The sequence below is a fragment of the Miniopterus schreibersii genome, assembly GCF_964146895.1.
Source record: "Miniopterus schreibersii genome assembly, chromosome: 13".
Lineage (NCBI taxonomy): Eukaryota > Metazoa > Chordata > Mammalia > Chiroptera > Miniopteridae > Miniopterus > Miniopterus schreibersii.
In genome coordinates this window covers 687,169-713,506 of record NC_138113.1, presented here as the reverse complement: position 1 = coordinate 713,506, position 26,338 = coordinate 687,169, and the positions used below count along the sequence as shown (strand labels likewise).

Genomic DNA, 26,338 nt, shown 5'->3' with positions numbered 1-26,338 from the left:
CCACGCCATCGGGGAGCTGCCCCGTGTGAGGGGCGGGCTGCCCGGGGCTCGGCACCGGCGTCTCAGACGCAGGAGCATCGGGCTTCATTTTCTCCGCTGGCTGTGAAGGATCCCTGTTCTCTGCTCCACAGAACATCCGATGTGGTGCCCAATCGGGCGGGGAGGCTGTGCCGACGTCACCGGCCCCGTGGGGGCCCACGGCCACGCCGCCTGCCGAGTGGAGCCCCCATTAGGGCAGCTCCATTGATTTCTGACTCACACTGCAGCTCAGGAGCCCAGGGCTCGGGGCAGCAGGGGAAGGATCACATCCCAGGGACAGGACTTTCCAAAGGCAGGAACAGGTCTGTGCGCAGAGTCACACAGAAACCATGTCTCTGCTGCTAAAAGGAATACAAAAGGGGAATTTAAACAGCGACGTTGAAAGGTGGTTCGTAACAGAGTATGATGAATTCAGGGGGAGAAAACCCTGGTTCAGAATTTTAAGCTATTTTTTAAATGAAAGATGATAATTTGCAGAATGCTTTAAAAAAACACACAAAAAAACACCCTGGGAAATCTGACAGAAACGTTGAGAAGGATAGTGGTGTGTGTTTTTAGGGTAATCTTAGAGCTATGCCTGAGGATTTTGAAAAAGCAAGCTCGAGAGTGATTTATATTCAATGTTGTTGGGTGCCCGCATCAGCTGGGCAGCCCTCGGTTTCCCGTTTTCGATGCCTGGCGTTGCGTAATGCCTGGGGTAGGGCAGCAGGCCGGCGGCCAGCGTCTGAAGCAGAAATCGGCCCCCTCGGCGGCCGCCTTTCAGGGCCCAGCTGTGAGCCCGGGAAGCAGGGGTTCTCGCAGGGTCTGCTGCCTGGGGTGTGGCCAGAAATCATTCTGCTGGTAGGGAGATGCCATCCCGGCCTAGGCAGCTTGAGTGCATCACGGGCCTTTTCACCCCAAGGCTTGCCCCAAAGAGAGACGGGGGTGGGCTCAGCTTCACAATGACGGGAGCAGCAGAAAACGAGAAGAGTGGAACCGCCCGTTCCCGGCCCCCGATCACACACGTGCGCACACGCACACGCACACGGACCCGCACTCCAGCACCAGCTGGCGGGGGGGAGAGGGCGATACCTTTTTAAAACACGAGAGGCTGAAAGCCATTATCAGCAGGAGCTATATCGAGCGTGCCCGCCAGACAGGCAGCCAGGCCGCGCCCGGGCCCGCCCAGACATGTGCCTTGCCATTTTCATTTTAATCAGCCGCTCAGGATGGCTGCTGATTCATTTTGCAGGGTGTCCCCCGGGAGCCAAGGTGGAGGCTGGGGCGCTGCCGCGGCTTCAGCGCAGAGGGCGGGGAGCCCGGGGACGGCGGCGGGAGATGTCAACATGGCCACCGCAGCACCCTTCCCGCCACCGGGCCCATCACAGGGAGGAAGGAAGGAAGGAAAAACCCGCCCGGCTCCCCTCCCCACCCGGCCACGCCCCCGACACGCACACACGCCACAGGCCTCGCCTCCGGCTTCCCTGCGGTCACTGTCACGCGCAGCGCCCCCCTTCTGTTTACCTGGCGGCGGGTGGGGCGGTGCACCTGATCTAGCTGCAGACTTTGATTTCTGGGATTGACAACCGTATTATGCAGTGAGCTTATTATTGATATTATTCTGCTCTCGGTTGCCATGGCCACCTTGTGAGACACATTCAATTTTCTCTCTTCCATCATCATTATCCATGAGGCCATCTGTTGTGGAAAATGAATTCAGCCTCATTTGCATGACTGATAAGCAATTTTTTTTTTTATCTATTTAACAGAAGGTCATATGCCGGGGATTTGGAGCTCGTGAAAAAAAAAAAAAAAAGTGGAAAAAAAAAAAAAGCATCTCGAGAGGATGAGTGGGAGCCGTGCGTCCGGGGATGTGTGTGGAAGTAAAACAGATCCCTGAGGCCCGCGAGCCTATCGCACTGCATTTGTCATCCCTGCCCGGGCGACATTTTTTTTCCCTAAGCCACTGCACGCTCAACAGTGAGAGCGTTCCCCGCGGTCTGCTCGAAGCCCCTGGTTTTTTTTTTACTCGTTGTTGGTGGGTGTATTTTAATTTTTTGTTCCCTGGACTATGGGTTATAATATCATTATTCACTGAAGACAAAAAGCAGCCCTCCTGCGTCTCCGTGGTAGGCACGCTCCTCCTTGTCTTCCCAGCCCGTGGCGGAACAGGGCTTTCTTCTCTCGCTGTCTGGTTTTTTTTGTGTGTTTTTTTTTTTTTCTGAGCCAGCACAGTTACCAAAACTGAGCGTGTCTCACTTGTGAGCGGTTGTGGTCATGTCGTGAGGTATGTGGTCTGCGTTAGGCTGATGCTGTGGACTCGGAGGACGGGTCTGGCTTTCCGTAGGTCCAGGGCTTTGCTGCAATGCCTATTGTCTGCTCCATTTTCCAGTCATTTTTGTAGCGTGGCTGGAAGCTGAGATGTGCCTGAGCCAGGGAGCGTGTAATCCACAGAAGTCTCTTTTGAAAGCAAGATGGGTGTTAGGTTGCATGCGGTAACCGCGGTGTTGTTGATTGAAAAACTTGCTGCATGGTCAGAACTTGGGGGATATGCAGATATTGAGACAACTTCCCAGAGACTTTGCTGGATTACTTTACATTGCAAATGAAGCATATGGTTTCTAGAAAGCCTGTTAAAACATTAGATATCCTTGATATAATGTTATATTTGCCTAATTGAAAGAAAGCTGACGTACATTGATTAAATTGACAAATGCAAAGTTTTTCAGTTTGAACCTAAATGAAGTTGATAATAATGAAATGATATTTAATTTATAACAGAAATATGTGTTTTAATGCAATTTAATTAATATACTAAAAATCCACACTGCACACTGTACCTTTGAGGTAAATGAGGCTACAGCAAAAATATGTATGTAAACATTCGTATGACAGTCAGCTTCTCAGAATCTAGGGCCCGGTTCTTAGTTTAGTATTGATTTAGCCGTGACAATTTTTATACCCCTAAAACTGCAGAGTTTTGTTATTTATTTACTTAGAGTAAAAATATTTTTTATAACGAGAGCTTCTTGTTTGTGTGTGTATTTTTTTACTGAACAAAATCAACTTCCTAGACAAAAGTACAGCCTGCCACCCTGACAGGCACAGGGAGTGTTTCCGGTGGTTCACCTTCACAGGAGTGGGCCCCAGAGGAGCGTCTCCCATGCTGAGGAAAATGCGGCTGTTCTCAGAGTAAAAGTGTTTTGCCCAGTGGTCCCTTCTGCAAACAGTCCATGCCATCTCCTTAAGTTGTCACCTCTCAAGAACTTGGAGCCCAGTGCTGATTGTGTGTGATACATGGGATTTAGCAGCACGTTTTAGAATAAAGGAAGTTTATTTTTTCTAATTGACCTCAAGGAAAGTGTGTGATTCTGTCGCCTCAAGTGTAATAACTCAGCTGGTTAGAATTCTCCTTGGAGTTGTGCGGTAGTAATAAGTTTTCTTTGTGAAAGACAATAGACCGTGGCTGAAGCATGTGTGTCACAGTTTTTTACTTGATGGCACTTTTGAAAACTCTTTCCACAGCGTCGTAGACGCCACATAAGCAACAGCAGCTTGTTATATAACCCTTCCTTTTTTAATCGGCCATATTTTTTATATTTCAGCTTGAGTCTCAGGGAAGTCATTTCGTTTTAAGTATTAATTTCACACTGAGAGAAAGTTCAAAACAGGAAAAGCCTGATAGTTTATGAAGATTATTCAAAATGACATCACTTTTCTCAGGGGACTGCGGTTTAAGCTTTGGTAATAGGATCCCTGGGTCCGTATTACAGTACAGAAAATTACGCTGTCACCTTTTGACCAGCGCACGTAGCCTTTGGAGTCCTGAAGCAGGACTGTCAACTTCTGAGGAGCCTGGGAGGTAGCACAGCCGATTCCCCTCCCCCATAAGAAAGTTAATTACCAGTCTGGGCTGGATTCTTCCTCACCTCCCGACGTCGACGGCTGCTCATTCACTGATTAATCTCATTAACGTGATTATCGTAGGATTTGGAGCTGGCGCCCATTGTTTGGAGCCGGTGCTGTTCAGCCCGAGCACTCCCTTCTCAGTGTCGCTGTGATTTTTCAGAGGCCGGTGGAGTGAGCTATTGTGAGCCAGGCTCCCTTCCCTTCAGCACCGGGAGCTGTCCGCTGCGGCGCCGGGTCGCAGCGGCTTCGGGCTCCTTACAGGCCAAGGCCCGGCCTCACCTTAATGCCTGTCCTCACCGAGGCGGCGCTGGGAGCAGCTTGTCTGGTCACAGTGGATGTTTTGAAGATGGTGGCAGAAAAGACAGGCAACCTCCATACCTTTATTCTGCCTATAAAATTTTTACCCTACTTTCCAAATTACCAAACACAACATGATTTCATTTAAATTACTTGCATATGCACAATTGTGATTAAAAACCCTGTAAACACTATGTGGGCATGCTTTTCAAATAGGATATCTTTGGGCTGTGGAAGTTTATGTAATTAGTGATAAATTCTCATTTTTGAAAGGAGGACACGGCTTGTCGAGATGAACCAGGGAGGCTGAAAGTACACACGCAACATAAATTTCAACTCCTCTTGAGTTAAACGTGTACCCTCCAGCAAAACTTAGGCCAGTTTTGTAAATCTGTGTTGGAAGCTGAGACTAAGGGTGGAGGGCCCATCATCTGGGACCCTGTACGTGTGGTGCATGGAAATTCCTCAGGGACCAGGAGCCCAGGATCTCCTCTTGGGTAATGAAAGCAGTATAGCAGGATTTTAAGAAAATGAGGGTATTTCCAGTGAACTGCCTTCATTGTCCCTGTCATGTTTTCACCTGACATTTATTTTTTTACTCTCTTGTAAATGTTTATATATCACACCTTGCTATCAAATATGCCCAATTATTTCACTATCTGATATTTTGTGTCTGCTTCCTATGCCAACTTTCAACCAGTTAGGGAAAATAAATAAAATATTTTGCAACGTCAAAGCTTTTTAAAGTTTTTTTCTATTTGTTGAACTATACTTACGATTTAAAATTCAGAATTAATAACCTGATTATTTGTTGATTTTGATTTTCTTTTAGAAAGGCTTCACACATGTGATAAAAATGCAATCAGTTCTCTGTGAAAAATTTATTTTGTTGCCTAAACAATATTTTTAAAGTCACACGTGTGAACTAGATTTCCAACTTTACCTGTAAGATAATCTGAGGGAGAGGTATTGTTTTTAAAAACACACTTTATCATCTAAAGTACTTTGTTCACTTATTATACATTTTTGTGGCTACATCTTTAACTTCAAACAACTTAAAATTTATTCTTAAATATTGTATATTAAGAAACCCACTCAGTGGCATAAGAGGGACTAAGGAGGTGCTTTGGGTGATGCCCACCTGCTCTGGCATGAATGGGGCTCGGCTGGATGGCCCCTCAGTCCATGGCTGGAATTTCCAATCAATAACCAGTTTTTCAAATGCATCTGGTACTTTTCCATAAAATCCACCATGATGCACGGTCTCACCAGAACACCATCCAGGAAACAAGTGAACGGCAAATTCAGAAAGGGGGACCCCCCCAGTTTTGCTAAATTCTTGTAATTAAATCACCCCATGTCATAATTTCATTGCAACAGTATTTTACATTTTCTTATTTTAAGTTTCTAAAAATGCCCTCTTCATCAGTGTTTTCTTGGGGGGGGGGGGGATGTGTAGCATTCTTTTGAAAGGAGCAATAGAAGAAAAACTTGAACAAAAACTTGAAAATAATTAACACTTTTTTCACCAAGTTCAGTTTCATCACCCTGAAGGCTTCCCCACAACACTCTACAGCTGACATTAGCCTACCTTCATTTCAAATTAAACTAGAGAGACCAGATACCACAAACTTAAAGAAGTACATACGCCTGTCATTTTCTAAATTTTCATTTTGAAGTTGTAGGGGGCAAATTACATCCAAATATCATGTGTGGCTGATATAAAAAGATAAATATTTTTAAATTGGCGCACCCCACAAATTAGCAATATTGCCCATAATGAATATAACTTGTGCCAGGCATCATGCTAAACACTGCTGCACTCTGGTAGCAATTGTGTGATTTTTCTGATATCAGATTATTTAAGGAGGCAGCCTCCATGTCCCATCAGTGGGCTGTTTCAATGCAACATGGTCTAGCTGGGAGCCGGCTTTGTGTCCTCCGTCTCCCCCGTCTCCCTCGCGCTCCCGTGTCCGCTCTCTTGAACCCCGGCCTGCCTGCCTCCCGCCCTCGCCCGTCTCCCTCGCACCTGCATTGTTCAAGCGCGCGATCTTCCTATGCCTGTGTTCACAGTGTAACTGTTTTAAGCTTTGACATCATAATGAGTCCTTGGGGTATCTGTGGAAATAATCAGAGATGGCAGAGAAAATGTAAGCCAGGTGTTATAAAGCGAGGGCGATGCATACACGCTTATTTGTTATGTGAGGACATGCTGACAGGCACTGCTGTACGGGGCTCTTCCCTGAGAAAATTTCCTCAAAATGTATCTCTTTAAAGAAAACCCCTGCTCCCCACGTGGTGATTGTGGAGAAGTTGGGAGGGGGAGGGACGCGTTTTAGCCCAAGTGTAAGGGGCATTGTGCTGCAAGAGCACCGGCTGGCACAGGGTCCCCTGAGCGGCTGGCTCAGACTGCAGTGAGCTCTCCGGGCTGCAGGGGCGGGGGACTGTCACCTCTGTGGTAACCAGGATGTCTGGGCTCAACACGTCAGGCCAGAGGCTCGGGGTGCAGAGGAGCCACCTCTGAAGCTGGGATCAGGTGCTCTGGGTAACTTTGCTCTCCTGCGCTGCCCCCGCCCGGGCCACCAGGCAGCCCTGTGTCCCGTGGAGAGCCCCCCGTGGCCTGTCCCTGGTGGTGGCTCTGCCCCGGGCTCCCCCCGTGCCCAGGCAGCTGACGGGGGCGGATGGAGGGCAGGTGTGTGGGGTAAGGGGATCAACACGTGCGATGGCTCCTGCGGGGCAGGAATAGCCCTGCCTGTGCAGAAACGGGCTTCGGAACAGGATTCCGCCTGACGGCCGCCAGCTCTCCTGCATAAAGGTACCTTTCCCTTTCTCTAACGCTCGCATATGGTTTGTCCGGTTGGTGCCACCTCCAGCTCTTCCGAGTGACCTCCTGGTACTTCGACACAGCTGTTTCCTTGACTGCCTAGCTTTGCCTCTTATTTGATGACAAATTATAACACTTCTTAAAATCGCCTGGTTGGGTGTGCAAATGGGCCCATGGTGGACTCTGTCCAGCAGAGCTGCTCCCTCGGTGTGTGTCGCCCTGGGCACCCAGTGGTCTGCGTGCCGCCTGGACTTGTTATTAAACAGGAGTCTGTGTTCACGGCTCGCGTCCAGGGGGAGGGTGGGAGGTGCTAAGCAGCCGGTATGATTTAATGTGGCCTTTCAGGGTGGTGAGTGTTCTCAGAGAGGTTTGCAGAGAGCACCGTATAGTCACCACTGGAGTAAGACACTTATTGCTCGACTCGGGGAGCCATTTATAAAACCAGCACTTCTTTTTAACCGGAAAAATGCTAATGAAAGTCATACATCTATGTTCCCTTTTGTATTTTTGAAATCCAATTCGGTCTCGCCTTTTCAGATAAAACTTTTCCTGGGTGTTGTTTTTTTTTCTCCTTCAAACAATACTGAAGGGTTGAAGATGCTTTAACATTCTCAGGAAAATCGTTCTGTGCCTTTTGTTTTAGAAGAAAATGATGAAAGAGGGTTGCTCGGAAGCAGGACACGGTGTGGCCGGCTCCCTGGAAGGGGCTCTGAGTCAGCCCGCGTTAACTCCTGGGTAGCTGTTCTCCTGCGGGAGCGGCAGGCAGGTTGGAGCCTCTTGCTGTTTTGTTTTGAAGCTGAGCGGCTGGGAAGCACTGTGGGTTCAGCTACTTTCTGAGGTTTCTTGGGCCACGGCATGAATTTACCATCACCTCAACGGGGGGGGGGGGTATTTTTAGATGTGCTGCCGAGCCGTAGCTGCTAACAGCCTGCCTTTGCCGTTTCCCGTTCTCATCTATTCCATTAAATACGGCCCTGCCCCTGCTACACATCCTGCTCTAGAGATTTAGGGGCCTGTGGGCACAATGTGGGAATCACACAGCCTGCCGCCCCAACCCTGCCCGGCCCGCCGCCAGCCTCTGGAGCAGGAAGGCCGGCGACTGCAGGTGTAACCCGCAGCCCCACCGGGGAAGATCTCGAGCTCGGCAGCGAGGCCCGCAGGCCGGGCCTGGGGGGATGGATGTGCTGTGCAGAGCGTAGGGATGCGGCCGAGGCAGGGTAAGTCCGCGCCGAGCCGAGCTGCGGGGCCGCGGCGCTGTGGTCTCCCGGGGAGCTGGCCGGTGCGCGCGGGGCGCCGGGTCTGCGGCTGCGGCCACCCAGCCTCCAGCACGCATGCCCATCCTCCCTGCCGCTTAGTGGTGTCAACTTATTAATTTCCATCTTCGACTTCAGGCCTGTTAGTTTCCTGTCGGAACGCATTATTACTTTTGTCCATGTGGCAAAACAATTAGCATACAGATGAGAAGTGGCCGGTGTCTGCGCGCAGAGAGGGCTGTGCAGTGGGGAGTTGATTGGATGGACGCAGGACAAATGGTGGGCGTTCAAAAGCCTGGGCAGAGTTGTGTAGTCGCGGAGCAGGTTGGAGCCTTTTCTGGGTGAGTCCCTGAGAGGGAAGGCGGGGTGGCTGCCGGGGAAGGGCTGCCCACAGCGCGGGCCAGCCCGGAGCCGGGTCTGCGGGCGCCGCGTCTCCCCCGGGGACCTGGGCGTGCGAGTCTCCAGGTCGCTCCGCTCTTGCCTCCAGGTAAATATGTCCTGTCCTCCTCGTGTCCCGAGCGTCGGCTCCGCTTCCCAAAGTGGAGCAAAGTTCAACTCCGTGTGGTCAGTAACAAAAGAAAGGTCCTTGGCTGCTGGACGGGGCAGGGGTCCATCCATCTTTCTGTGCATGTGTCTGAAGTGAGAATTAACTGTTTAGAGATTATTGTTTTCAGAAATTTACAGCAGCCATTATTCAATGCGCTTAATTAATATTTTCTGGAGCAGTGTATCCAGACCAGTAAAATTAGCAAATGTTGTTTCAATGACAGCCCAGGCATAATTAGTTTTGACTGGTATATATTTTCCTAGCTGGAAGAGGCTTTTGGCTAATTTAACCAGCAACTTACTAGGGATTCTGAGAATCGAACGGAAGTTTCTATTGATCTGTAGGCTCTACAGATAGGAAATGTGAAAATCAGCACAAGCCCTGGTACTTGTCAGGAAAATGGAGACTGTCTACAAAGCAGTCCTGTGAGTTGAAAAGTAAGTGTGCAGCCTGCAGGGACCCCAATTTTCTATTGTCAGCAGTGACACTCGTTTCTTATATAATTCTGTGCCTGTGCCTGGGCACTATGGTGTTTTAGCGTTTAGTCAATATGCTTCCGTCTCGGGGAATTCACTGGTAAACAGTCCTCTCCTGGTCTCCTAATTCCTACTCTCCTTAAAAGGTAAGGCTTTCATTTTAACCGACCTAATTATTTCATCTGCTTTTACGGGAGAAATTAGGACCCTTTGACTGTCTGTTTACAGTTTCCTGAACATCGTAGATCACTTGAGTTTATTTTGCTTTTATTTTTAGGCTTTTAAGAAATTTTTTTTAGGAGTTGCTTTACTTGGGCTGTTGGCAATGCACAATGACAGTGAATATTTGACAGAAAAATGCAACTTTTTGGAGGGTCATCTCTTCTGTTTAAAAATACTATGCCTTTGCAAAAAAACAAAACAAAACAAAAAAACCCAACCTCAATGAGCCTAAACCTCAAACAGAAGATATTGCAAAAAGTATTAACCCTTTGTGTGCAGCGTTTGACACTGGGTTTCATCATTTTCTCCCTTATAGTCAAGTTTTTAAACACTCATATTGAGCTTTTTTTCCTTTGCATAATGGGTGAATTCTTCATCTTTATATCAATGCATAGACATGTACATATATCTAATCTACTTTATTTTATTTTAAAATTAAAAAATAAAAAAACCCACAATTGACTTTTTTAGCCCAAACAATATTAAATACCAAAATGTTCTCAGGTTGTGCAGTGTTATCTAAGAAATGTAGTATTTCCATTGCTGTGTTTCAGTTTAGAGTGGAGCTGAGCTCTCTCTGATTAAAATAACTGCTTTTGGTTTTATGATGGGTTGTAAGTTTCTTGGGACAAAACATCAGCTTTGTTTTTGCCTCAGTGTGTCCATTTCCAAGAGGAGGGAACCTTCGGGGTACCTGCCACGCTCCCTTTGTGCCTGGCTGCCTCTCAGGGGTAGAGCCCAGCTTTTTTTTTTTTTTTTTAAGGGCCAAAATTATGTCACATTGGTTTCCACTTGACGGAGCCACTTTGTGCCACTACCTGTCACTGGTTCTCAGGCACTGTTGAGCTGAGAAGGGCTTGCCTTCAAAGACAATGAGAGGTCCCAGTCACAGCATGGGGATGTCTACCTGGCTGAAAATGTGATTTCTAAGGGATTTTTTTATTTTATTTTTTTTAAGATCTAAGGTTGAAGATGAACTTGGAAGGGAAAGCAGCCCTTCATAGCACGTTTTTAGGCAATGAGATGCCAAAACGCTAGTCTTTGATTTCACTGGGAAGGGTGGTGGGCACCGGGAGGTCTTCTGGCTCACAGGTCTGTTCTGTGCCACGGTGGCCCTGGAAGCCTTCCTTAGCGGGGCTCCTGGGGACTGTGAACGAGGATGGGTGTCAATACTGATCTTTCAAAAGGCTGTTTGACCCTATTTCTTTAAAATTCTGTACCGTGATGTATTTCCGCGCCATGAGCAGTACTACAAGTAATCTCTGAAGGTTTAAATGAGTGCCTGGGTGGATGTGTTTTTGAAAAGCAAGTGAACATGTGTGTCAGCTGACAGGGGTTTGGACGCCTGGGTTCATATGTGTTCCCTGTGCTCCTGCTTTAGGAATATTTCTGCCCCCATCAGCACAGTGGGAAGGAAGTTTATGACTCACCACCACCCAGGGGCTGCCCTGCTGAGGTCGGGCTGCTCAGACAGGGCACCCAGGTTATTTTAAAGAAAATTACCTCAAGATCATTGGCCATTTGGTTGAGATATTTTTAAGTGTGGAATGTCAGGCTTAGGGCTCTAAACCAGACATCTTGCAGATTAATAATGTATGGGGCGGGGACTCTTCCTAGCACGTTGACAAAGGTTTTCATGACAGGGTTTCTGGCTCAGACCCTGTCGTGAGCGGTTTCTTCATGCTGTTATCTCCACCTCGACTCACCATGTATTTTAAAGGCACTCAACAGAATGCTTTTTTTTTAAAGTCAGCATTGCCTCTTGATTCCAGAAGCTACCACATCACTCAGCCTGAGAGGGATGGGCAGCTCTTAGAGGCTGGCTTTCCATGTCTCCCCTCCCGGGTACGTGGACCCCACCAGCCTGTGCCATCTGAGCAGAAGCTGAGAGCACAGGGCATTGTCACCACGGAACAATGCTAGCCAGGCTGGTTGTGGAAATAATCGAGTCTGCAGGGCACCCCATCGAGAGCCATCAAATCAGGTCTGCTCTGGAGCTGTCTGCGAGGTTGCGAACACTCAGAAATCAGCGCTGCATCTGCTTGTGGACCCTCTGGTTCACTGAGACTCCCACCTGCCTGACGCATCTGGGCAGGAGCTTTTCAGAAGCCAGTTTCCTTCAGGATAAATTTAATACGTCTGGAGGGCCAGGCGCAGGCAAATTGATTCTATCTCTGCACCAGGAAAACTCATAAACATCTGTAAGAACGCAGATTTTCCACAACCCCAGGATTAGGGTATGCTATTTTGTGAAATATCCTGAGCCTGCTCCCTTCATACCTCATGCCAGCATGGCATTTTTTAATTAGGAAGTTGATTAAAAAGGGATGGAGGACCACGGATGTGTGGTCCTTTGGCTTCCATCCAGCTGTGTGTCGTCTGGCCAGGAAAGTGTGGCTCATCCCCAGTTTCAGGGAAGAGGGGGAGATCATTGTGAGGCTGAGGGGCGGCAAGGATGCCACTGACCCGAGGCATGAGCGAGGGGCAGTGGTGCTGGCCTCATCTATGACCTTCTCTGCACACAGACTCGCCGGCTTCCTTCATCACACAGGTCCCTGCCACTTTGGCGTCTGGCGCAGCTGGGTGCATTACCCTGAGGAGTCCATGGTTCTGATTTCTCATTGGTTGACAGGATAGGTCACAGTTATTTGTGTTTTCTGGACTCAGGTCTATGCTGGACCTCACTTCCTGTGGACTGGAGTGAAGGGGGTCGTGGCCAGAAGAGGGCTGTGCAGTTTGTCTTCGAGAGAAACTGGTTCTGTTTTTATTCAGAGAAATTCCTTTCCTCACTGTCTCTTCTCGGGTTTGGAGTATGTCATCGGAGGAATACCATGTATGCCTGATCGTAGTGTTCCTACGGCCAGTGTGGGGTGGCCGGGTCATCTTGTGAATTAAACTCCGCCCGCCCTTGCATGGCTGGAGCACTTGCCTAAGCCCAAGAAGCAGAAGACCCCAACCACTCCGCCTGTGAGCCTTAACCACTGCAGGCCAGGGGCCACTCATGGCTGAGGCACACCTCTAACTCGGGGTTCAAGGTCAGGGGAATGGCTTCCCCTTGGGACTTTTGGCTGCTAGGCTGTGATTCTCTCCTTTGCTCTCCTGCCCTGGGACCCTGCCTGCAAATGTATTAATTGTGTTTGGATTCTGCACTTGAGGAGACTCCAGTGACAGCCTGACTGGAGCGATGATGGGCACCCCTAGGGCTCCCCTCACCATCTTCTCTGAGATGGAGAAAATCAAAGCCAAAGCAAGTGACGGAAATTAAAGGAATGGCTCCTTACACTTAGCTTCTCCTTCATTCTTCATACAACATGCATGTACTGAGCACCTACTATGTGCAGAGCCCAAAGAGACAGAGCTGACAATTTTTGGCCCACAATGAGACAGGGTGTATATATAGTATATACATATATATTTATATCCTTAGATTATATGTAAACATGTGTTTAAATATATTTAAAATTATAGATTATATGTAAACATATGCTTGATTAAATATATATTTAAATATATAGATTATATGTAAACATATAATTAACTATATGTAATATAGTTAGTATTTTATATATTACATTATACACATATAACATGCATGTTAAATTACACACAACATATCTAATTGTTACATATTATCTATGCCCCTAGAATATATATAAATATACACTTATTTTTAAATGTATAAATTTCTGATAAAGAGTCATCACACCTTCCTATAGACCTACTTTTTCTCGCATACATTTTGCAATAGATTAAACCATTTCTGACTTAATCGGAGTAGGGTGAACACTGCTGTCCCTTTTTGGATGATTAATGCTTCAGGGATCCAGGTGATCGCTCTGAGCATCAGTCCTCAGTGGCGTGGCATTGTATCATCGCATTTCTCTGGTTAATCAAATGTGTGATTTGCGTTCGCCCCCTTGTTATGAGATCTGGAGCTGAAACTGCCTCCTCTGTGAGGGGTTTGGGCAGTCGCTCCCCTGTATACAGTTTCCCTGTATACACGTCACCCGCACCCTCATGGTTTGTCGTTGCAACTGAAACAAGTCTGCTTACCCGGGAAAGCATAAAACAGTACACAAGACTCTGCCATGAGGAAGGAGTGTTGGTAAATGTCAGGTGTCTGTTTTGCAATTTCTGAGCATTTCAAAGCTGTTGATCCTGGAGATCAACAGCAGAACATCTGAGTCCGGCCTGGCTAAGCCCGAGATTACTGCCTGAGGGCCAGCCCGGCCGCAAACAGGAAGGTCCCCGGATCCAGTCACTCACCTCTGACTTCAGCCTGTGACATCAGCACCGCCGGGATGGGCCAGCGCCTTAGTCACCCGCAGACTCACCACTGGCTGGAGAGACATCGGAAGAAAGGGGACAATTCAGACTGAAGACTGGTGATGCACCCAGGCCGTCCGGGTGACTCTGCCACAGCCCATGCGTCGGAGCTGACCGGACATGCCTCTCTACTCGGCATTAAGAATTATGAGATTAAATCCTGTGAAAGAAAAGTGAGAGTAGAATTAGCATTTTGTACTCTCTCGAAGTCTGGGCGTTTAAGTGGCTCAGGCACCAAAAAGCTGCAAGTCTTCTCTTTAAAATGGAAGTCTGGGGGTTTCATAAAGTCACGAGTGCTGGTTGATGCTGGATACGTGTGTGTAACAGGAAAGGAAGTCTTAGTTTGCTCAGATAAATTTCAGACTAATTTGTTATGTGTTCTTCGGTTCACAAGGTGTATTTAGTACTGAATCAACACTTGGAATTTTCCATGGAATTTGAGTTATAAACCACCAATATCTTTTGTGGTCCCTTGTCCTAGTTATGGTTTGAATGTGTGGTGTGTTTTTTAACTTATTTTAGCTAATATGCTGTACTGGGTTTTTGTTAGCTCAAAAACAACCCTTTTCCCTAAGCGACACACACCCTTAGTGCAAGCCAAGAAATGTTGTATCTGTCCCCGGGGACGGGTTAACACACCTGTTTATAAACGGGCTGAGCCACCTGTTCACCTAGTTTTAATGATCAAAACAGCATCTGATCAGAGGGGTCGATATGACGGGAAGACCACCATTTTGGGGAGATTACAGGTGACTCCTCATTTATAATGCATAACATTTCATGTATATTAAACTTTGAGTAAGTCAGAAAATATACTCAGCCCATGACAGATATTCCAACGTGCGGACATCAACCGCCCAGGGGTCAGATGCAGAACGTCTGTTAGGGAGAAGCATGGCCAGTGATGTTTCCATTTGGCTCCTCACACCTTCAGAGGCCAACACATGCGATTGAATCACTTGTGTTGGTTTCAAAGGTAGTACTGAAGGGTTAGGCGTGCTGGTTGGGCGATCAGCATTAGGAAAATGGGTATATGTACAGGGTGAGGCAAAAACAGGTTTACAGTTGTGAGCGCGCAAGACAGTTTATTCTTGTGTTATTTTGTTATTTTCCGTATGAACAGCTGTAAACCTACTTTTGTCCCACCCTGGACACTCAATACACTATCCCGACACTTGTCGCCCTCCCTCCGATCCAACGTGGCCCCGTGTCCTGGGCCGTCCCACTGGGCTCTCCTTGATGGGGAATGTGCCCGTCTGGCCCCGTCGACTCCGGCTCCTCAGCTGGCATTCGCATCCCTACCTGCGCCTGCTCCTGAATTTCAGTTAATGGCGGCAGGGGCAGGAGGACCGCTCATGAATTCCCGTGGACTTTGGGGACCCTTCGGAGTCAGGAGCAGTCTGACTGGTTGGATGGTGTCGGTTAGATGGCACATGTGCCACAGATTCTAATTCTCCAGCATCTTGAAAATGGCCCGCGATGCGGGGAACATCTCTTCCGCATCAGCTTCTAAACGGGCTTTTCACCCAATAGCGCACATTTTTGTTATTTCTCCCTTTCTGCCTTTTTGTTCCCTACGTGAGGTTTTCTGTCCGCACATGACAGACAGCAACAGGAAGCCCGCGTGCAGGCGCCCAGGGTGGAGGGACCTTCCTGTGCATTCAGCTCCCTTGTGCTTGGGGATCATGCTGGACAAGCCACTGCCACTCTCCACGGCTCGGTCTCCTTGCTTAAAGCGAGGGGTGCGCTCCCTGACTTCTCCTTCCCGGTCCCCCGCGCTGAGGCCCCACCCTGCCATCCCCATGCGGGCCCATTCTGCAGAGTGGTAGCCCTGGGCAGTGCCCTGCCAGGGGGCAGCACCTTGCTCCTTGTTTGGGTGGTTTTGCAGAGAAGAGCAGGGAGCCAGCCTAACACCAGCAGCCCAAGGATTAGGGGAGGTGCTCTTTTTGACTGATGGGTCTAATTTCTGAGCTCAGGTGAATTGACATGCAAGTCATCCAACCCAAGGCTTCTCGGTCATCTGGAAAAATCACCGGACTGTGCGTGAAAGTCGAGCATGCAGCCGAAAACTAAGCTTCTCTGAGGCTCCTTTCTCTCCTCACTTTATGTATGTTGTGACTATGGTTCTATCTTACTTGAGGCAGGTACTCGACCACGGCCCTGCAGTGGGCGAGCCGCCCGACAGAGGCCCGAGAACGCATGCGCCACGATGGGTCTGTTCTTGCGACTTTGTTTCCCTCAATCAGCCTGGTCGTAGTGGGTTGTCTTCACCCACCATGACGGAGGCAAGTGAAGTGTATGCAACGCGCACCACAAGCTGGGTGCTTAAAGAACATCCCCATGGGCTCTGTTTCACCTTCTCTCCTGGAAGCAGTATTTATATGAGTTGTGGGGAATGTCCAGCCCACGGGCCGTATACGGCCCACGAAATCATTGGGTCTGGGCCTGCCAAGGCAACCACAGGTGGGACTCAAAATTCAATAAATCTAGGAGCTTTTTTCATAGCTAATTTTTAAGTTGATAATTTTGTATGGCCCAAAAATGATGTTATAAATATCCAAATGGCCGTTGGCAGAAAAAAGGTTCCCCAGCCCTGAAGATAGTAGTAACAGCCAGGCTATGACAGGTTAATAGAAAGTTTGAGCAGCTAAAATTTTTAGTAGTTAAGATCTATTATACAATCCATGTCCTACTCGTGGTGGCCTAAAGCACAGAGTGACAAACAAGGTCTCGTGGGTACAAATAGCCACTGAGTTTTTACCACAAGAACCACTGGTATGTGGTCTTCACTCATTCAAATGCATGAGCTGCATCTTGTCCTCAAAATATTGCTGCGAAGTAGAGAAGAAGGCTGAGCCCACCGTGGGGAGGTGGGTAAGAGAGAATCACACCCACGGGCGAGGTCAGGCAGCTCCCTCTGCGCACACCTGAGACGCAGCAGCCTTCCCAGCTTGCTGTTACCAAGGAGGCTCCTTGGGGAAAAGTTAAATGAAGATATATTTTATTTAATAAAACCATCCACTCCTCCAAGAGCTCGAAATGCCAGATGTGGAGCTTTTAAGAATTGGGAGCTGCTCCTCACACCCAAACCCATGGAGAGGTGCAGTAAGAGAAAGGTAACTGATCACGGGTGTGGGCGAAGGGAGCGGAGAGAGAAACGAAAGACTGGAGAGCACAGTGGAGAGGAGATTAGTGAGAGAAAATTCACAGCCAATAAAATATATGCTTCAGACATACCGTTGGGATATTCCTCACTAATTCAAAGTGGGGTGTTGTAAAGATGACTAACTAGTGAAATCATACTTTTGGCAGATCAAAAGTTCATTATCACGTTAAGTGATAAGTACCCTTATTCTTTTATGCAAGTATTAACTATTTATATATTATATTGAGAAACAAATGACAATAGGCTGCCAGGAAAACACTAGGAGAGCAGGAACAACAACTAACACTTGGTTAACAAACATACTACGCCAAACGCCTTATTCACGGATTATATCATGTAAAGCCCACAGGAATCTAGGTTTGTGGGTACTGTTATTATTTCAATAATCATAAAAAGACAAAGCAGTTAAAGCGTTTGGTTATTAAAAGCTATAGTACACTGTTTAGGAAAACCACCCCCGAGAACAAAGCTTTGTCAGGCGAGTGTTCTCAGTGGTCCTCGTGTCTGGGACATAGTGCCTGCTTTGGCCAATGACAGTGGCTTTGGAAAGACCCAGCACTTATTTATGGCGTCCCCGCTGAGCAAGCATTGAGCCAGGTATGAGGCCCGCTCCTTGCCCTTAGGAACTGAAAATCTGGCTGAGAACACAAAATATAAGTATCAAATAGGTTAAATAGCAACAAACACACAGAAACATTCTTATGGGCAATCAAGGCACCAGAAGAAATGTGTGGTCGTCGTGGTCACCTGCTGCCACTGTGCGGAGGACGTGAAGGAGCACACGGGTCCTGTGCAGCACGCGGCCTATGAAGGGCACCGGGGTGTGGGCTGGTTCTGGAAAATGGGTGTCGCTTGGATGTGGGGAGAGGGCACCCTACGCTAACGTAACCGCAGCAAGTGCAGTAAGTGAGCGTGACGTCTGGACCGTCACTGTGTGACAGCTGAGTGTGGGGCTGCTTGTTCTCCTATATCACCCGTGGCCGGCGCGTGGCTTCTAGTGGCCTCCGGGGAGTTGTGCATATAGTTAAGTGGGAGGCAGCTCCATTTTGGAACTATTAACAATTTTCTTTTTTAAAGGTTTTCAAAAATACACGTCATTTCATTCTATGATCTAAATATATGTCAACCTAGGGGCGTATTATTTTTACTGAATGATTAACAAAAATATTAAAGACATTTAATCTTATAATATTTATAAGTAATTTCATACATTTTTCTCATAAAAGTTACAAAAATTAAGAAAATAATGGGAATAGTTATTTGCTCTGGAGATGTGCACGTAGGGATTCCCGTTTTTCACAGAGAGGTGTGTCAGAGATCGTGTCATGAGCTCTGTCCCGCAGCAAGGGGTGAGCCCAAACATGTTTATAAAATGATGTGTGAGGATGGATAAGCCATTCAGCTCAGGCTTCATCATGGGTTTCCAACGAACAGTAGCTCACTTTTCTACGTAAGATCAAATTTCATGATGACACAGAGAATGTATAATATCCCTAAAAGTAAAAATATAAGTGATATTTCTCACTTATTTTGTTTCAGTATAGACTGATACCATATTATGACCCCACACCCCTCAATTTTCACGCAGTAATAACGGCATTGTCCCCTCTCCATAGCTTGCTCCAAGATCAGCTGTGACCCGGAGAAGGGTCTTCTCCTGTATGGGCTCTTTGAGGAAAAATGTCCAGGCTTCCACTCTCTCACACAATTCCTAACTTTTCCCAAATATAGTTATTTTAAACTAATTTATAAACCTAAACAGTGCTCATCTGAAGCCTCATTCAGAACGTCAGATTTATTGCCTGCTTTCAGATCCCACTGAAGTTAGCCAGACATTGTTTCTACAGAACTTCAGGCCCCAGAGAGCCCATCCTAAAGTGACTGCCATGACCACGTCCCTGCAGCTAAGGCAGCCGTGCCGGAAAGAGCATGTGCAAAGGGCCTGTGCACTGTTGATTGTGCTCAGTGTCCCGAGGTTCATTTTACATCAACTGAGAATTTTGGAAAACAATGGACTAAGCTTTATCAGCTTTGTTTTCTCATAAAAATGTGGTTACTGTGCTAAAGCCACCGATAGAAACCTACTACTTCCTTCCCCCTTTCTTTACCGATGGGTTGAAGGTTGGAGAGCAGAATATGAACCCTCAGAACATGTATGCTCTGAAAGAGACGTAGAAGTGTAAGTAATTTATCGAGTTCTAAGTTCGCTGCTCTTCCACCCCTTTCTTTTCCTTCTCAGTGCCCGGCCGCCACAACTCGTGTTGCTTCTGGTCCACTCACTCTTCTGGTCATATGATGTCCCTTTCACCATTAGCTAACTTGCCAAGTAGCCAAAAAATGGTCTCCTCTCTCTGCTCTTCCTCCCCCTCCTCTCAGCCTGCTTCTGGCAGAAGCTCCCCTTGTCCCATTTCTCAGTGTCCCGCGTGTCCTCACAGGCCCTCCCACGGCGTCTGGGGAAATGCCCTTGATGCGATGAACACGTTTCCTTCTGTCCTTGGTGAACCGGATATAGGCCTCGTCTCTATCTCTACAGGGTCTAAAAATAGGAAGGATGGATAATGGGATGAAACTCTCAAAAGAGCTACCAGTAGTGAAAACCCTTAGTAAGCCCCAGAAGTGCTTTATTCTTGGGGGAGGTGGAAGGGGGGCTAATTTTCGGTTCTAGTCCTCGGTGTCAAGGGGTCAAGGGGCGGAAACAACTGGGTGCTAAACCGCAGGCAGAAGCGGTGAGAAGGTGAATAGTCTGGGTCCTGACATGAGTGGGAGCCGACAGGATAGGGGAAGCCAGGCCGGCACACACCACTCTGGGTGATTTTACAGGACAGAGTACTAGCCCTCGCATTCTCCCTGGGACCCCATCCTTTCCTGAGCCCCCTTTCTGAACCCCAGTGGGTGAGGAGGCCTCTCCCGAGGTCCCTGGAGTGCAGTCTCCCCTCCCACCGTCCACATCTCTGAGCTTGTTGCCGCCGAGCAGCCCACCGAGCACCGTGGTCTCATCTCACACACACAGTGAGATCCTACAGTCCCTGCAACTGAGCATCGTGATTCACCCACATCCCAGCTGAGACATGAGCTCACCGAGGACCCAGACACTGCAAGGAGATGCTCTTGGAATCCCAAAGAGTTGGTGCACGGCCATTAATCAGTGGAGGCGGCCGCTCGCCACGTCGCTGGGCTGGCTTGGTTAAGGATTCGAGCTTTCTTGGGAGGGTATGTCTGCCCTCAAATCCTTTTACAACGTGACACCTTAAAGGAGATCTCAGCACCGGGAGCGGAGCAAGTGCACACTGGGCGTTCAACCAGGTTGGGCTCAATCTGAGAGGACAGAGGGCTTGTTATGCTTCCCCATCTGTTCGTGCTCCTGTCCAGGGGCTAGTCCGGCAGGAGTGAGGGTGCTGGGGGCCTGGCCTCCATTCAGCATGCTCCCCCCCAGACTCTCCTTTCTCACAACTGCAGCCTGAGTGAAGCCCCCAAGTTGTGAGGCACAGCAGGTTTCCCCTCACTCCCAGATGACTTCGCCTGGTATTTCCGTCACCTAAAGGGAGGCGGTCCGAGGCTCTCCGGAGTCCCCACCTGCGATCACCGTCACTGCGTATCCACAGCTTGCGATCCTTTCCCGGGTTACATGGGGAGAATCGGAGTGTTTATTCGATGAGGCAGAGCAGTAACCTGATCCGGCAACTGGGCCAGGTCCCTGTTTGGATACATCAGCAGGAAGGCACAGGCTGGACACAGGCACGTGTGATGTGGTCCGGAGGACAGGACCATGTGGTGACTGCCATGGTGCTCACAGCCCGTCGGCCGGGATCTGCCGTCAGCCGCCTTTTCTGATCCCTGTCTGATCCTGCTTATGAAAACCTTATGTTCCTCCCTTGGCACCTGTCGTCTTGAAATCAGAGCCCACTGGCCATGTTCAGACCCAGGTCTGGGCTGGGTGAGGTGTCAGGAGGGGCTGGGAGGCGCAGCGTGGGCGTTCTGGGGTTGCGCCCAGGGGGCGTGGTGCGTCCACAGATGGGCGCAGTGGGAAGTGTCTTCTTGCTTCTATTTTTTATTTGCTCATTTTTGTCTTCTGGCTTCAGGTGGAGGAATTTTGCTGTGAGCCGCCTTCCAGTGGACAGTTCATAAATTATTGTTTCTTCTACCCCGTGCATGCTCTGTCCCAGTCGGTGCCGCCTGTGGGCTCTAAGGAAATGAGTCGGACCCACGGTCTGCTCTCAGAAACCCAGACCCACAGAGAGGAAAAGACAAATTTATAAGTATGGTCTTGGACTTGGCACACGTGATAAGGAACCAGGAATTAAACGTTAGGGTGTCCTCAGGGAGGGAGAGGGGTTGGGCAAGGCTGGCGATGGCAGGAGGAGGCTGTGTTTGAGACAACCCTTGAAGCAAAGGAGGGTTTTGGCGGATAATTGCAGATGAGGGGAAAATTCAGGCCGGGATGTGAGGTGAGAAAACTCCTGGGAAGGGGCTCACGTGGGTTTTCAGGGGGTGACTTAGGGGTCCTTTGGGTGGGAGAGGGGTGTTTACAGAGGCCTGCAGGCCTGAAGCACAGACCGGCCGGTCCCCGGGGTCCAGGGAGGTTCGGACAGCGTCTCTGCGCGACAGAGCTTGACTTTGTTTTCCAGATAATGGGAAATGGTGGAAAGTTTGTGTGCAGCTGAGTGACAAGACCAGAGCTATTCTTTGGGATAATTAACCTGGCAGCCAATCAGGGGCTACTTCCTGCCAATTCTGTCGCTAAAATAGCTCTTCCAACTGTTTCCTCCCTGGTGCTCTCCCGCTGCTTCAGAGGAGACTGTCATTATCGGTCTGCTGGACGGGCGCAGCAGCCTCGGTGCCGCCTCCCCCGGCCCTCTCCCCCCACGCGTCACGTTCCGTTTTCAGGTTAATTGTTCCAAGCCGCCACTTTGGCATTTTTGTGCTCACACAACACCAGGGGCTTCCTATGTCCTGCAGACTCAAACCCAAACGCCCCACCCCAGCGTCTGAGGCAACCCCCACCGTCCACGTCAACTTCAGGTGGGCACTGCAGCGGGGAAGCAGCTCTCCTCGGTTCCAGCTGCTGGGCCATTCGCACCATCGCCTCACACTGCCGTGTCCGCCCTGGGTCTACGCAGACACACGCTGACTGTCAGCCTTTTGGAGACCGGCTCAGATGCACTTTCCACAAAACCTTCTCTCCTTCCAGAGGAACACAGCCCTCTTCCCTGCACCTCTACAGCCTACACGGTCATGGTGCTTGTCACTGGCCGCCCTGTAACTGTGCAAACGCCCCTGGGAGACTGTGGGTCACTGCTCTTCGGGAATGTCTGCTCCCATCCAGACTCGGGTGGGGTTGGTGCCCAGTATCTCTCGGTTGGTGTGAAGAGAGGCGGGTGGGAGAGAGTGTGGCCCCTTCCTTACGGCTGTTGGCTTGACCGATACACCATCTTTTGTGGGGACCTTGCAGGTCCCAGATTTTATGTCCCGGTTCAATGTGAGGTTCCTCATCCCAAGAGCGGGGGTCATTTCATTTTGGTCTGTGGTAGGCCGTGAACCATTGTGTTTGGAATAGGCGTGTTGTCCTTGCATGGGAAGCAGTTCACAGGGTGCTCAGGACACGTGAGCGGTGCATGCGCCCTCGCTGTGTCCCTGAATGCCGCGAAGGATCCCCGTAAAACGATGCTGCCTCTGAACTGCCTGAGTAAAAATTTCATAAGTCAGAAGTGCAGACGCCAGCCTGAGAACCTCACCTCCCGCATACTTTATCTCCTTCACCTACTTACGTGGTAAGTGTATTCCATCTCGTTCGGACCATCAGATGCCACTTAAAAATAAATAGTTGTGTATCTGCCACTTGAGCTCAAGCAACTGAGAAGGACCCTTGAGAACTCAGACTCCTGGCTCCCGCTCACGGCCACCGCTGGGTGTCCGGAGGGATGCTGACTTGAACTCCTTTGGGAAGGAAATGTTTGCCTTTTCCTAATTTCCCCTCCCACTAAGCGGGAGCGCAGAGGAAGAGAGGAGGAAGGAGCCTGAGACAGGACTCTGGGAGGCGTGTGCTCTCAGGGGGAGTCGCTCAGCAGGGGAGCCTTTGACTTCCTCTTGCCCAGACCCAGAGGCCTCACCATTCTGACTACAAAAAGAAGGGCCATTGAGGTGAAGTGGGACAAACGCTGGGCCCCAGAGAAGTCACTGTGGAAAACCAGGCACCACTGACATCCTGATTAGCTCTGTCCACAGCAGTGGAGAGTCTGTTCCTATGGCAATGAAGATCCTCCATGTTTTATGACAATTTCAAAATAAAAAATATCTCAGCAATTTAGGTAGTATGGCTATGCTGAATTGGACTTATTGGAGGGAGGGGGAGACAGATATTTAGAAATTGTGTCTGCATATTTTAAACCAAAAGTTGATGTGGGGGTGAGTAGCTGGGAGTGGTCAGGAAAGAAGCCTGGGCTGAGACCCGGTCTTCGCAGTTTTTACCGGGATTTGCAGCGTCCAGGCTCTGCTTTCGTGGTGATGGTTTTAGAGATTGCCCGGGGGCTTGTGATGGAGGCACCCAACCTTCACCATCACCGGTACCTCATCCCCAGCACACGTCTTAAGTTTCAAACGTCACCGTGCAAACTCTGCCAAGCCTGCTAGACCGCCAGTGACGTGGGCACAGAGAACCAGCTTGCTCCCTGAAACCCTTCACCAGGAGTGAGCCGAAAGGATTAAAAGATTAAAAATAAAAAGAAAAGGAACTTAGTGCTTATTCTAAGTAAAAGTGAAGAGGAGGAGGGTCATTGGCACAAAAAGCACGGATACGACACTGGGTGTGCGCCACGGAGGGTCTGAGTTGCCCCTTTCTGTTCACCTGCCGTCCACTGCAGAGCTGTTCCCCTCCGTCCAGCAGCTGGTTCTGTCCTTACCACTCACGTGCCAGTGTTCTAGTTGCCTAAACAGTTAGGATACTTATTAACGAAGGGATTCATTTCTTACCCAAAACTAGATTTCGTCTCCTTAGGAATGTGCCTTATGCCCTAAAGGTGTTAATTTCTGCCACGTGGATTTTCCTGTGCCTCCCACACAACAGGTGCTCAGTAGATACTTGTTCGATCATCAGGCTGATTTGGGATATACACTGTTCATAGTGTTAATGTTTTGTTAGATCCAATATGGCTATGACTTCGTAGTTTACCGTTTTGTGTCTTTGTTTCCTGCTTTTATATCATCTCAATCTGAATATTTGCTCTTGGGTAAATCAGTGTCCAAGAGATGCTGCCGGTGAGAAATATGAGAGAGGAAACCGGGCTTGTCGATACTGCCTGTAGCCACGGCAACCGTGGAGAGCTGGGGTCCCACCTGGCTCCATGCGAGATGCCTCCTCTGTGGGCAGCAGTGCGCGGGGGTCTGGAAGGGGCATCTCATTTCATAGCATGTTCTCCTGGGAGGGAAAGTGGCAAGTGTCATTTTCATCGGTGATGTTTACTCCTCATGCAGCCATGAACTTCGTTCATTTTCAGACAAGCTGCTGTTTGGTCTGGTTTGGTTTTTAAAGTCTCCTCTTGGTCTCCAGAGTAAATAACTTGCTCTCAACATGGGATCCTGTTGGATGCATGTGCCTCTCCAATGTGGCCGGTTGAGAACTGTCCCCGCACGGTCCACATAGCACCCACATGCATTCCTCCAGCTGAAATAAACTCACAGGCCTGGTGACCTACCGCTCAAGGCTGCTGGGGTCCTTCACCCCCACCCAGCCTGATGAAAGGGGGGTGAAATTCCTTAAGAAACAGCAGCACCTGATTTTCAAGTTTCGACGACATTGCTCTGTTACACATTTTGGTAAACAAATCAGCTGATAGGGACCTACTGGGCTCCAGTCTGTGCCAAGGACAGAGAGGTGTCTTGAGGATGTGAAAGGACTGACGGGACAATGGTGAGTGGGGAGGACAGGGCCCCCGGGAGGGCACAGAGTTGCCAGGTTTACCTGAACGTGTGGACCAAGCGATCAGCCTGCGGCCATTCCAGCTTTAGCTTGTCCACCTTTCTGACAAACCACCTTGTACCTGACATAGCTCCGCCTTTAAGACCAGGCAGAATAGAAAGGCACTGTGTTGATCACGGTCATTGGAAGGGTAAAATAAGATAGTTTTGTGAAACGTGAAGGTGGTTTCACAAACTCCGTGACTATGAGGATGACTTTTCTTTTTTTTACATCGTATTTGACCTGGAATTAAGGATTGAGCCTGACTGCCCACTCTCTGGAAAATAGTAGATGCTGAGTAAATGTAAGTTGAATAATTTATTGAATGAATACAAACAAAGGCATGTACTCACCCAAAAGGGACTCGATGCCGGTCCTGGTTACAATTCAGGGACATTCATGGATAAATACTCCCAAAGTCAGAAGAGCTTTGGCTTTGCATTAAAAAAAATCTGAATTTTTAAAGCCATCTACAGGTTCCTCTCTCCAGGACTTTGTTCACGCATCAAATGATGGATGGTTGCATGTCACCACGTCTGTAATCTAATTAACAATTTTGGTTTTAGCGAAGTTTTAGATGAGACAAAGGAGCCCATTTAAATTCCTTAAGAGTTTCAGGGCTTGATCAGGTCCCACTTTTTGTTCTGTCGCCATCTGAGCACAGGGCTGTCTTTCCTTGCGGGGCGGGAAGGACCCACGTTCACTGTGAGCAGACAGCAGCAGCGGGAATGTGCATAAATCAGCATGCTCAGTGGCAGGCGCCGTCACTGCAGTTTGACATCTCAGTCAAGTTTGTCTTGAAGTCTGGCAAAAATAGAAGTAGAGCAACCCCTCCTCCTCCCCCGTTCACAGGAAAGGTGGCTCCGTGTCTCCAAAGCTCACCTTCTACTGATGAACAAACTCACGGGAAGGAACAAGCCAAGGCCGCTTCTGTGGGTTTGTTTTTATCAATCGGTGCAAAACATTCTGAACATTCAGACAACATTTACTGACTAATAGGTTCAGTTGTCACTCACTCACCCAGTTGACTAGAATTCCAACCTCGAGTCTGACTGGTACCCGTGTGAGAACTTGTTTCTGCTTCGATGTCCCGCCATGCTTCCTGTTTGTGAAAACAATGGTGTAGCCATTGAGTCTTCCCTGTGTGTGCACTTTCTGCAAGAGTTGTGAAATGTGCGTATGTTGATGTACTTTAAAGGCAATTGATGGCCGTAGTGTTAACTTATTATGAATATAGCTTTTGGAGTAGATGGAGGGCCGTTGGTGAGCCTGACATGTTGACCATTTTTATTCATTTTTGCATCAACAGGACAAAGCTCATGATGCATACTTACAATTTTTCATTTGAT

General features: G+C 48.7%; 1 protein-coding gene across 2 annotated transcripts in view; it reads left to right on the top strand.

The window, feature by feature from the left end:
• The first annotated feature begins 8,057 nt into the window (after nucleotides 1-8,057).
• MYT1L (myelin transcription factor 1 like) overlaps nucleotides 8,058-26,338 on the top strand; it is a 272,855-nt gene continuing 254,574 nt past the window's right edge. Inside the window, exon 1 of one of the 2 annotated variants that reach the window (XM_081157324.1) lies at nucleotides 8,058-8,265. The gene's annotated coding sequence lies outside the window, so the exon portion shown is untranslated. Of the gene's footprint in view, nucleotides 8,266-8,431; nucleotides 8,643-26,338 lie in introns of those variants that run through there. The other variant, XM_081157325.1, reaches the window with a different exon arrangement.